The sequence below is a fragment of the Zeugodacus cucurbitae genome, chromosome 3, assembly GCF_028554725.1.
Source record: "Zeugodacus cucurbitae isolate PBARC_wt_2022May chromosome 3, idZeuCucr1.2, whole genome shotgun sequence".
NCBI lineage: Eukaryota > Metazoa > Arthropoda > Insecta > Diptera > Tephritidae > Zeugodacus > Zeugodacus cucurbitae.
The window spans coordinates 37184877-37196522 of NC_071668.1; the positions used below are offsets into that span (position 1 = coordinate 37184877).

The window sequence follows — 11646 nt, forward strand, 5'->3', positions numbered from 1 at the left end:
AAAATATTGTGCACCAATTAGTGCTAAGTTAAATTAAAATGTTTATAATTCAAAAAAATAAATACTACTATTAAAAATTAAGAATTATCTTTCCTAAGATTATAAAATTAAATATTACATGTTATCAACTAACAATTTTGTAATTAACTTATTTGTTAAAAACTTGAATATAAAATCAAAAATGAACTATTTTATGAAAATTTGTGCTTATTATCTACTCTACGAAAATTTTCATCAATAATTTTAAAAATTTTGACCTCAAGTTCAAATCTCAATCCCGTGGATTTTTATACCAGATATGTATATACTAAGGTTTCCGTCTTTATTCATAAATAATAATATCACTGTAGTGAATAGTTTACTACACCACAGCAAATCTAAAAGTGAGGAAATGTTCATTCTAAGAATTCGAATGATTCAAACCGATTTATCGTTTAAGTTCAAAATTTTACAGTTTCATATGTACATACATAGGTATGTATGTGTCATGTTAGCGTGTTGGAGAGCCATCTTCTTTATTTGTTTACACGCTACACAACAAAACAAAGAACGAACTTCGCCAAAAATATTTATATTGATCAGAGACGTTATTCCCTGAATATATTAACATTCCATACAAATAAATGGCCTTGAACAGAGTTCAAAAAGCGTTTCAACTATTTCAAATAAAAATTGGGCGGGGCGAAGTTCGCCGGGTCAGCTAGTATAATATAAATAAAGTTAAATAAATAAATTGCGAGAACACCCACCCGAACTTAGCCCTTCCTTACTTGTTTATATTTGGCCAACAAGAAGTGCGATGGACGGGAGAAGGACGGAAGAAGGTGGGTCTTTGTGACATCTACTACAGCGGCCATATAAAGGAGCGCAAATTTGGTGTTGGATTTGTGGTGGGAGAGAGACTCTGTCGCCAAGTCCTGGCATTCACCCCGGTGGATGAACGTCTAGCCAAATCCGCATAAAAGCGAGGTTCTTCAACATATCGCTTATTTGCGCCCACGCCCCAACGGAAGAGAAGGACGATGTGACCAAAGATGCTTTCTATGAGCGCCTAGAACGCATCTATGAGCGCTGCCCCCGCCACGATGCCAAAATCATGCTTGGCGATTTTAACGCCAGGGTGGGTAAAGAAGGTGTCTTTGGCACAACAGTCGGAAAATTCAGCCTCCATTACGAAACATCGCCAAACGGCCTGAGGCTGATCGACTTCGCTGGGGCCCGAAATATGGCCGTCTGTAGTACTAGATTCCAACATAAGAAAATACATCAAGCTACTTGGCTGTCTCCTGATCGAAACACGCGTAACCAAATCGATCACGTTGTGATAGACGGAAGACATGTATCCAGTGTTTTAGACGTGCGTACGCTCCGAGGCCCAAATATAGACTCGGACCATTATCTGGTTGCAGTAAAGATATGCACCCGCCTCTGTGCAGCAAAGAACGCCCGTCAACAAACACAAGGAAGGTTCGACGTCGAAAAGCTGCAAACAAAACAGACAGCCACGAAATACTCTACTCGACTTGCACTCCTGCTCTCTGAGAGCACTCAACAATCATCTCGGTATAAGGGAACTGTGGGACGGCATCTCAAACTCACTGCGTACCGCTGCAACCGAAACCATTGGCTTTCCGAAATGTCCATAAAAGCGGCTGGTACGATGAGGAATGCCGTCTCGCAGCGGAGAGAAAACAGACTGCCTACCTCGCAACGTTGCAAACAACCACAACACGTGCGGGATGGGATAGATACCGAGAGCTGAAGAGGGAAGCGAGACACATATGCAGACAAAAAAAGAAAGAGGCCGAAATACGTGAGTACGAAGAGCTTGAGAAGCCGGCAGACTGAGGGAATGCTCGAAAATTTTATGAAAAAGGAAGCGACTTAACGAAGGTTTCAAGACCGGAGCATCCTCATGTAGAAACCAAAGTGATAATCTGGTAATCGATGTCCAGGGCATACTGGGATTATGGAGGGAACACTTCTCCGAACTGCTGAATGGCAGTGAAAGTACAACACTAGGAGTTGGCGAACCCGATTCCCCAATCGATGACGATGGAATAGATGTTCCATTACCCGACCATGAAGAAATTCGAATAGCAATTACCCGCCTGAAGAACAACAAAGCCGCAGGGGCCTATAGATTACCGGCTGAGCATGCATCAGCTTCTTTGCAAAATATGGTCGGAAGAAAGCATACCTGACGATTGGAATCTCAGTGTGCTCTGCCCAATCCATGAAAAGGGAGATCCCAAAAACTGTGCCAATTACCGTGGGATAAGCCTCCTAAATATCGCATATAAGGTTCTATCGAGCGTACTGTGTGAAAGACTTAAGCCCACCGTCAACAAACTGATTGGATCTTATCAGTGTGGCTTTAGACCTGGAAAGTCCACCATGGACCCGTGAAAAGGGATCGACACACACCACCTTTTTGTCGATTTCAAAGCTGCTATCGACAGCACGAAAAGGAACTGCCTTTATGCCGCGATGTCTGAATTTGGTATCCCCGCAAAACTAATACGGCTGTGTAAGTTGACGTTGAGCAAAACCAAAAGCTTCGTCATGATTGGGAAGGACCTCTCCGAGCCGTTCGATGCCAAACGAGGTTTCAGACAAGGTGACTCACTATCGTGCGACTTCTCTAATTTGATGTTGGAAAAAATAATACGAGCTGCAGAGCTAAATAGAGAAGGTACAATCTTCTACAAGAGTGTACAGCTCCTGGCGTACGCCGATTATATTGATATCATCGGAAGCAACAACCGCGCCGTTTGTTCTGCTTTGGAGGTGAATGAGGACAAGACGAAATATCTCAAACAAACAGAAGGCGCACTCGCGTCTTGGCTCCCACGTCACTTTTGATAGTCGTAACTTTGAAGTTGTAGATAATTTCGTATACCTGGGAACCAGTATCAACAACACCAACAATGTCAGCCTCGAAATCCAGCGCACAATCACTCTTGCCAACAGGTGCTACTTTGGACTGAGTAGGCAATTAAACAGTAAAGTCCTCTCTCGACGAACCAAAATCAAACTCTACAAGTCGCAAACTCAAACTCATTCCCGTCCTGCTTTATGGTGCAGAAGCTTGGACGATGTCAACATCAGATGAGACGACACTAGGAGTTTTCGAGAGGAAAATTTTGCGCACGATTTATGGACCTCAGAACATTGGCACCGGCGAATACCGCAGACGATGGAACGATGAGCTGTACGAGTTATACGACGACATTGACGTAGTTCAGGGAATAAAAAGACAGCGGCTAGGTCATGTTGTCCGAATGGACGACAACACTCCAGCTCTGAAGGTGTTCGATGCAGTACCCGCCGGAGGAAGCCGAGAAAGGGGAAGGCCTCCACTGCGAAAGAAAGAGAAGAGTGGCGCTCTCATCGATTCGGTTATAACCGGCTAAACGATTGAACGCCAATAACAGACATACATTATATTCGAAAAGACAAAAGTCCAATCAGATTCTGTGAAACCAAAGAAAATCAGAATTGGTTTGCCATTCTGACATTCAGCAAATCTGTCTTGGATTCCACAACACCCCTGATTGACTGCATTATTATATATAATTATTTGTATAAAACCTTGAAATTTATTTATTAAAATCACCACTCAGAAGTCGTTTTATCCGTTGAAACCGAGCGATCATCGAAGAAACATCATTTCTAATATGCCACAAGACAAAATTATAAATGAAGTTCATAAACCTCAAATGAAGACCCACTACAGAAATGATACTGTGAAGTATAGTCTTAACTTTTCAACGGCCAACGCAGAGTATTTCAACCAAAAGGCACATAAACTAGTTGAGAATTCGCAGAAATGAAACACAAATGAAAGAAAAATAATGTGCATGCATACAATCATACATGTGCGTACACATGTTTTTTTTTTTTTTTTTTTTTTGAGATGGAAAAAATCATCGAAAGACACTGTTGCCCTATCAACAGTAGTGTGAGACTTTAACCCACTAAAAAACACATCTCAGATCATAACTTTTGAATTTGACCTGCGGAACTACCGTTAGGTATTACATCGCAGAGCAAGCAAGCCTATTGGCACGTACTTCTCTAGGGTTTATATTCTAAATAAGGCGTCTTGCCTCGCTATTTCGTATTCGCTCTACTCTTCTCTGCTCCAGGAGGACATTTGCGGCCCATTGTTTTACTAAGTTCCACACATGATTCGACTTCAGCATGTGTGTTACTACATTTTCTGGAGTTAATTTCTCTGAAATTTCATATTCTAAAAACACTCTCTCTGCCTCATCTTTTGGGCATTGAAAAAATACATGTTCAGCATTTTCTTTTCCACTAAAGCAGAATGTACACGTTTCTGCATCATCGTGGCCATATTTATAGAGATATTCTCTAAAACAGCCATGTCCGCTTAAGAACTGCGTCAAGTAAAAGTCAACGTCACCATGTTTTCTGTTACACCAGGTTTCGACATTTCTTATCAACCTGTGCGTCCATCGTCCTTTGGGCGCTGTGTCCCATTGTATTTGCCACTCATGTATGCTCTGACATCTTTCTTCTTCACGCTCTTTAACTGTTAGACTCCTTCCGAAATGTTTGATTTTGTCGTAGTTTCTCTTAAACTCATGAGCCATTAGATCAGGTGGCATTATGCCGGATATGACTGCAGCGGCTTCGTGTGACACTGTGCGGAAAGCGCTAGCAACTCGAAGTGCACTAAGCCGAAACAGAGATTTAATCGGCTTGACATACGTTTTATGCATAAGTGCGTTTGCCCATACCGGTGCCGCATACATCACAATTGATAATGTAACTTTTGCTAATAACAGTCGTCTTTTCTGACTAGGTCCACCAATATTTGCCATTATACGGGTTAAGGCAGCGTTCACTCGTGCAGCTTTTTCGCAGGCTTTGTCAATATTTGATTTAAAGTTAAGTCTTGAATCAATTATTATGCCTAAATATTTTAAAGATGTCTGTGTCGTAATGTTATACCCGTCTATGTTAAGTGTAATTACTTCAGTTTTCTTTCTACTGGTTATTTAAACTGCTTCTGGTTTTTGTCCAGCCAGTTTCAACTTCGCTGCTGTTAGCCAATTTTTTATTCTCATAGCGACAGTTCTGCATATGGTCTCAATTTGCTGTAGTTCTTTTGCCACAATTGTCACTGCAATGTCGTCTGCATAGCCGATAATTTGTACTTCTTTAGGCGTGGGAAGGCGAAGGATTCCATCATATAATATATTCCACAAGAGTGGGCCTAAGACAGATCCTTGTGGTACTCCACCGGTCACTTTGTATTGCTTGACCCCTTCGTCCGTATCATACAGCAGCACTCTATTGGATAAGTAACTTCTTATAATACACAGGAGGTACATAGGCGTTTTAAGCGTATGTAGTGCTTGAAGTATGTGGGTCCAACACGCAGAATTGAAAGCATTTTGTACATCCAACGTAACAACTGCGCAGTATTCCTTAGAACCGTACATCCACCTAGTGCCCTCGATGGCTTTGTCTGCAATATCGGTTAGTTTCTTAATTGCGTCAATTGTCGAGCGTCTCCTGCGAAAACCATATTGATTGTCTGATAAGCCTTTCACTTCTTCAAGGTGCTTTTCTATCCGATCACATATTATTCGCTCGAAGATTTTGCCAGTAGTATCGATCATAAATAATGGCCTGTAAGAGCTTGGTTCACCTGGCGGTTTATTTGGTTTGGATAAGAGAACAAGCCGCTGTCTTTTCCATATTTTTGGGAAAATTCCGTCCCGCAGACATTTATTGAACAATTCCACAAAGTGTTTAGTTTTGTTTTTTACAGCAATTTTTAGGGCCCTATTTGGGATGCCATCTAGCCCAGGTGCTTTTGTATTTCCGAAGCGTTCAGCGGCTTGCACTACCTCGTTGTCATCTATCGGTAGAAAAACGGGAATATCTATGCTACTGGTGCATACGTCTCCCTCTGGTTGCACATCCTGTGTTGGGAACAAAGTTTCTACAACTTTTTTTAATAGTTTTGGACAAGTCGGCATTTGTACTTTATTACCCCTGACTTTTGCCATTACTGCTTTATAAGCTCCACCCCATGGATTTTCATCCGCTTTGTCGCACAGTTCTTTAAAGCATGCTGCTTTACTATTTCTGATAGCCACTTTGAGTTCTTTTCGTCTTTTTCTGAAGCTTTCACGTAGAAACTCATTTTCTCCGGAATTTCTATTCCTTTGATATGTCCGCCTGGCTTTATGGCAACTGTTTCTCAAAGCTGCGATTTCACTACTCCACCAGTATACTGGCTTTCGGCAGCCGTTGCACTTTTTTCTAATCATTGCAGCATCGCAGGCTCTACTAACCAGATTAGTCAATAGTTTTGCTTGTTCATTCGCGTTATATAAGTTTCTCAGTTCTGCGTCCATCATAAACATAAACAAATCCTCGTCCAAGGTTTCATCTTTCCAACCTTTAGTTTGCGATTTTTTCGCCCGTATACCTCTCCCTTTCCATTTGTTACACAAGCCAATGTCTAACATGATGGCTTGGTGGTCGCTATGAGTATATAACTCACATATCTGCCACTCTGTCTTTCCTGCTAATGACCTACTGACAAACGATATGTCAATTATGGAGCCATAACCATTCTTTTCAAACGTGTTCTTGGTTCCCGTGTTTAGCAGTACCACGTCAAGTATTGAGAATGCTTTAAGCAAAGCATTCCCACGTTGATTTGTGGTCCTACTTCCCCATTCTAGAGCCCAGGCATTAAAATCACCTGCAATTAGATTCGGCGTTGTGGTTTGTACATCCCTAACAAGGTCGTCAAGAATTTTTTCATATTCTACAATCGATAAGCTAGGTGGCAAGTAGCAACTGTAGATATGAATGCCACAAACCTTTACTCTTACGTAATAAGATTTATTGACCAATGGTCTGTCCTGGACCGCTTTGTCGGAGCAGAGCCATATTTAGGCTTTTATATTGCTCCGAGATTATTACCACATCAATTTTCTTCTCATATATCGTTTGTTTTAGTAGTTCTTGCGCTGCTTCACAATGGTTTAAGTTAATTTGAAGAAGTTTCATTTTCCATTTTTACATGCTGCTATGTATACTGGGCATCTTTTGCTACCTATTTGGTGGTTTGTATTGTCCTTTCCAGCGTTTTTGCAGAATACACAGAAAGGTTCTTTAGTGCAGGTTTTGTCAAAGTGGCCTTTTTCACCGCATTTAATACAATTCTCGCTTCTGTCTTCTGGGTTAGTGCATCTGTTCGCCACGTGATCATATTCCAGGCATCTATAACATTTTTTTAAATTTGTCCTTTCCCGGATTCTACAGACAACCCATCCAATCTTAATTTTTCCTGCATCCAAAAGGTGCTTTGCTTCTCGATCAGGTAGACTTAAAACTGCGGTTTGTGTTCCTGCATATGCTTTCCTAATATTCTTAATCGAACCTTCAACAAAATTGAGCTGTTCAAATTGTGAACAGATAGCTTGGGCTATGTCTTCTTTTATCGTATCTTCATCTAAGTCACGAATTTCAACCACTTTCTCCTGTGTCAAGACTTTTATTTCCGCTTTATTGCCCAGAACTTTGCATATTTCTTCCTTGTAGTCCTTAGCACTTCCTTTTTGCGCTCTCATTAGCTCTAGAAGGATTTCGCCTTTAGCTGTTTTCCTAATTCGAGACACGTTCTCACCCAATTGTTGTAGCGTGATATCTTTCTTAACCGCTTTAAGTATATCACTATACGACATGTCACCTGTTTTTGCGATAACCAGGGCATCCGGTTTTGGAGGGGGCCTGTGGATATTCTTTCTCCTTTCTTTCGTTGTCTTCTTTTTGTACTTAACTGTAACCCAATTTCCATCTTTAGGAGTTTCCTTTCTTTTAACCCGAGAGGGGCTCAAGCTCCAGTTTTTCCCGTTTACGATTTCATCCACATTGCTTGACTCTACTTCATGAGAGGTTCTACTTTTCTTTGGGGGTGTTTTTCGGGTTTGTTTCTCTTCCCGCATTCTTTTGGGTGTCGCCTCTGCAGCACCTTTAGCAAGGGTAGGAGTTTGATCAGCTTTCTTGGAGTTGGTATTTTGCTCTTTCGCACGAGTATACATTTTCGAAATTTCGCCTAGAAGCTCCCTCATGCTATTATTTATTGACCGTTGAGGTGGACGCATCAAACTTATAAGCTTATTTATATTTTCTCCTAGATCTGCCATATAGTCCCTAACAATTTGGACTGTTTCCACAGGTGGCGTACTACCTAGTTGTAACGAAGGTGGCGACGATCTTGCTCGTGCAGGCCTACTCATAAAGATTGCCTTTTCGGGTGTCCGAGCTAATTTCGATCCTCGCTTAAAGGGGTCTACTGCTACGTTTTCAATCATGCTTGTGGCATTATCTGATATGCTGGCCAAGTGTGCCACCACCGTATCATTGCAGTCATTGGATCTCGACGGCCGGGAGCCTGCTAGCTCACTCCCTAAAACCGCCGGCACTGGGCTTTTTATACCCTGCACCGTAACTTTAATATTTTCCGTTTTATTAGAAGACATGTTTTGTTGCTCTGGGATCCTACCCATATCATTTTATACCTACTGACAGGTAGTAATTCAGACGCTCGTTTCGAAACAGACGCTTTTGGTTTTTTTGAAAACACTTAGTTTGAGGGCGGTGTTAATTCGCCCTGTCACAGAATTTCACTGGGCATTTACAGCCTTTTGAGCTATACCCTCCATATCTGCCGCTTTTGGTTGGGGACTGCTTATTAAATATTCGCAGCTAACCTGCATATCTGTAGGCCGTTCAGCTATCCACCAACGTGCTGACCCCCACAGTAGCCTAAGCTAAGCCCTGTGGTGCGTACACATGTGAATATGCCACCAACCAAAAGTATAACTTCAAATAATGCGCAAGCATACAATCATAAATGTGCGTACACATGTTTTGTTTTTTTTTTTTGAGAGATGGAAAAAATTATCGAAAGACACTGTTGCCCTATCAACAGTAGTGTGAGACTTTAACCCACTAAAAAAACATCTCCGTTCATAGCTTTGATATTTGACCTGCGGGACTACCGTTAGGTATTACTACACAGGGCAAGCAAGGCCTATTGGCTAGTACTTCTAAGGGCATTACAATCTAAATATGACTACTTGTCACGCTATAGCCTATTCGCTGTAATCTTCTTTGTTCTACCATTACATTTTCGACCCATTGTTTTACGTAATTCCACACGTTCTTCGACTGCAGCATGTGTACTACTATATTTTCTGGAGTTAATTTCTCAGAGATTTCGTTCTCTAAATTCACTCTCTCTGCCTCATATTTGGGGCATTGAAAAAATATATCTCCAGCATATTCTCTTCCGCTTCCGCAGTATGTACACATTTCTGCATCGTCGTGTCCGTATTTATAGAAATATTCCCTAAAACAGCCATGCCCGCTTAGGAACTGCAACAAGTAAAAATCAACGTCGCCATGCTTTCTATTAAACCAGTTTTCAATATTTCTCATCAACCTGTGCGTCCATCGTTCTTTGGACGCTGTGTCCCACTGTATTTGCCACTCGTTTATACTCTTGCGTCTTTCTTCTTCACGCTCTTTAACTGTTAGAGGTCTTCCATAATGTTTACTTCTCTCGTAATTTCTTTTCAGCTCCTGAGCCATTAGATCAGGTGGCATTATGCCAGATATGACTGCTGCGGCTTCGTGAGAAACTGTGCGGAAAGCTCGTACACATGTGAATATGTCACCAACCAAAAATTTAAACATTGTTTTACAAAAACAAGAATTGCTCAAATAGCATAAGCATGGCAAGGGCTTTAAGTTCTCTGCTTTACTCTCATTCGCTCTCTCTCTCGCGTTAATTGTTCAACGCTATAGGTTGCGCAACCAACAATTATCGCAACCTTTTCCGAAATCGTATAAGAAGTATAACTTCAAAAAGTTTCATAAAAACAATCTGCATAATAATTCAAAACCTTCCGCAGACGATAAATTCACTGCAGGTTTTCCACTCAAAAATATGTATACAGATTCCACAATAGTATAGGATTGGTTACAGCTCGGTCCCGGACATTTGCAGATATTTGTACCAAATTGTGTTTTGTACACAACAACACATACATCAAAACTGGTGCAATGGTGTTTTTTAAAGGAAAAAACCTTCCTCCATTACAGTGGAGAGATGACGTATTGAAAAACATAATATGAGGCCAAGATGTTAAACGTAGAATGGAAGACGTAAAGACCAGCAATGGCACTTCGAAAAGAACGATGCACAATGTCCTGGAGTATTTCTTAAAAGAAGAGGAGCTATTAGATTGACCAAATCAGCGTGGGATATGAAGAAGATCAAGAGGATAGATCAGCGTGGGATATAGGACTCAACCACACTTGGAGAGGATAAAGAAAACGCAATGATTCAGCAGCTACACAATAAATACTTAAATATTGGGCAGCTGAATTATATCATTGCGTTCATGGGGAGGAGGATGCAAAGGAAAACCAGGTCGACTGCTCCATGTAATGGATGAAAAGCACGCAGGGGTTTTAACAGAAAATAAATGGAGAACGTTACCTTAGACGTACTAACACTTATACGAAGCCTATTGGAATACTTTTAAAACAATAAAAGCAATGTACCTCGTAAGCATTAAGGAAACAAATTTTTATAACGTGAACGATGAGATGTTGAACAGAAGTCAATATATGGTAATAATGACAATAAATCCACAACTGCATCCTATCTTTAACATAGCTTGCTATGCAATCTTGTGAGATGTCATTACTAACAAATAAAACAGGCATACCACTTAACTGCAAAGTCAATATTTTGCCGATGCAAGAGACCTAACACTTGGGTATGTTCAATGCCATCAATGATAGAGGCCGAAATACACCGCAATGATAGTGAGCAAATGATAGTTGTATTAACAAGGTATCATCAAATTAGATATCAATGCGTTTAAATGCTTAAGAGTTCCCTGAATGAATTTTAAGTACCAGGAACTAACCTTACGCCACACCTTCCTCCCCTAACACTTCCTAATACAGTCCAAAAATGAAAGAAAGCGGATCATAACCAAGCCCACCTCCCATACAAAAGTTAGGTTGAAAATTACTAAAAGTGGGTTAACTCACTAACGAAAAACGTCAGAAATACTAAATTTCACATAAGAAATGGCAGATGAAAGCTACACTCAGATTTTTTTACAAAATGGAAAATGGGCGTGGCGTCGCCCACTTATGGGTCAAAAACCATATCTCACGAACTACTCGACCGATTTCAATGAAACTTTGTTTTTAATTGTTTCCTTACATCCCAATAATATGTTGTGAAAATAGGCCAAATCGCTTCATAACCACGCCGACTTCCTATATACCAGAACTTTGAAGACAATCTGAATCGTTTACTTAACAATATATAAAGTAAGCACTAGTGAAGATATCGGTGCAGAACTTTGCATAAATACTATGTTAATAGTGTGGCAGCCCCATTCTAAAAATCGCCGAAATCGGACCATAGGTTTTTAAGGCCCCAAATATTGAACACGAGGACTCGGTGCTTCTAACCTAATATTATGGTTTCCAACTTTCAATGGACTGTATACAATATATATGATGAATATGTGGGTCAAATTGTGTATTATATAATAT

General features: G+C 40.7%; 1 pseudogene; it reads right to left on the bottom strand.

Annotated features, from left to right (window-relative positions):
- Nucleotides 1–3617: 3617 nt before the first annotated feature.
- On the bottom strand, nucleotides 3618–3764 carry LOC128920811 (small nucleolar RNA U3; annotated as a pseudogene).
- Between the last annotated feature and the right edge of the window lie 7882 nt (nucleotides 3765–11646).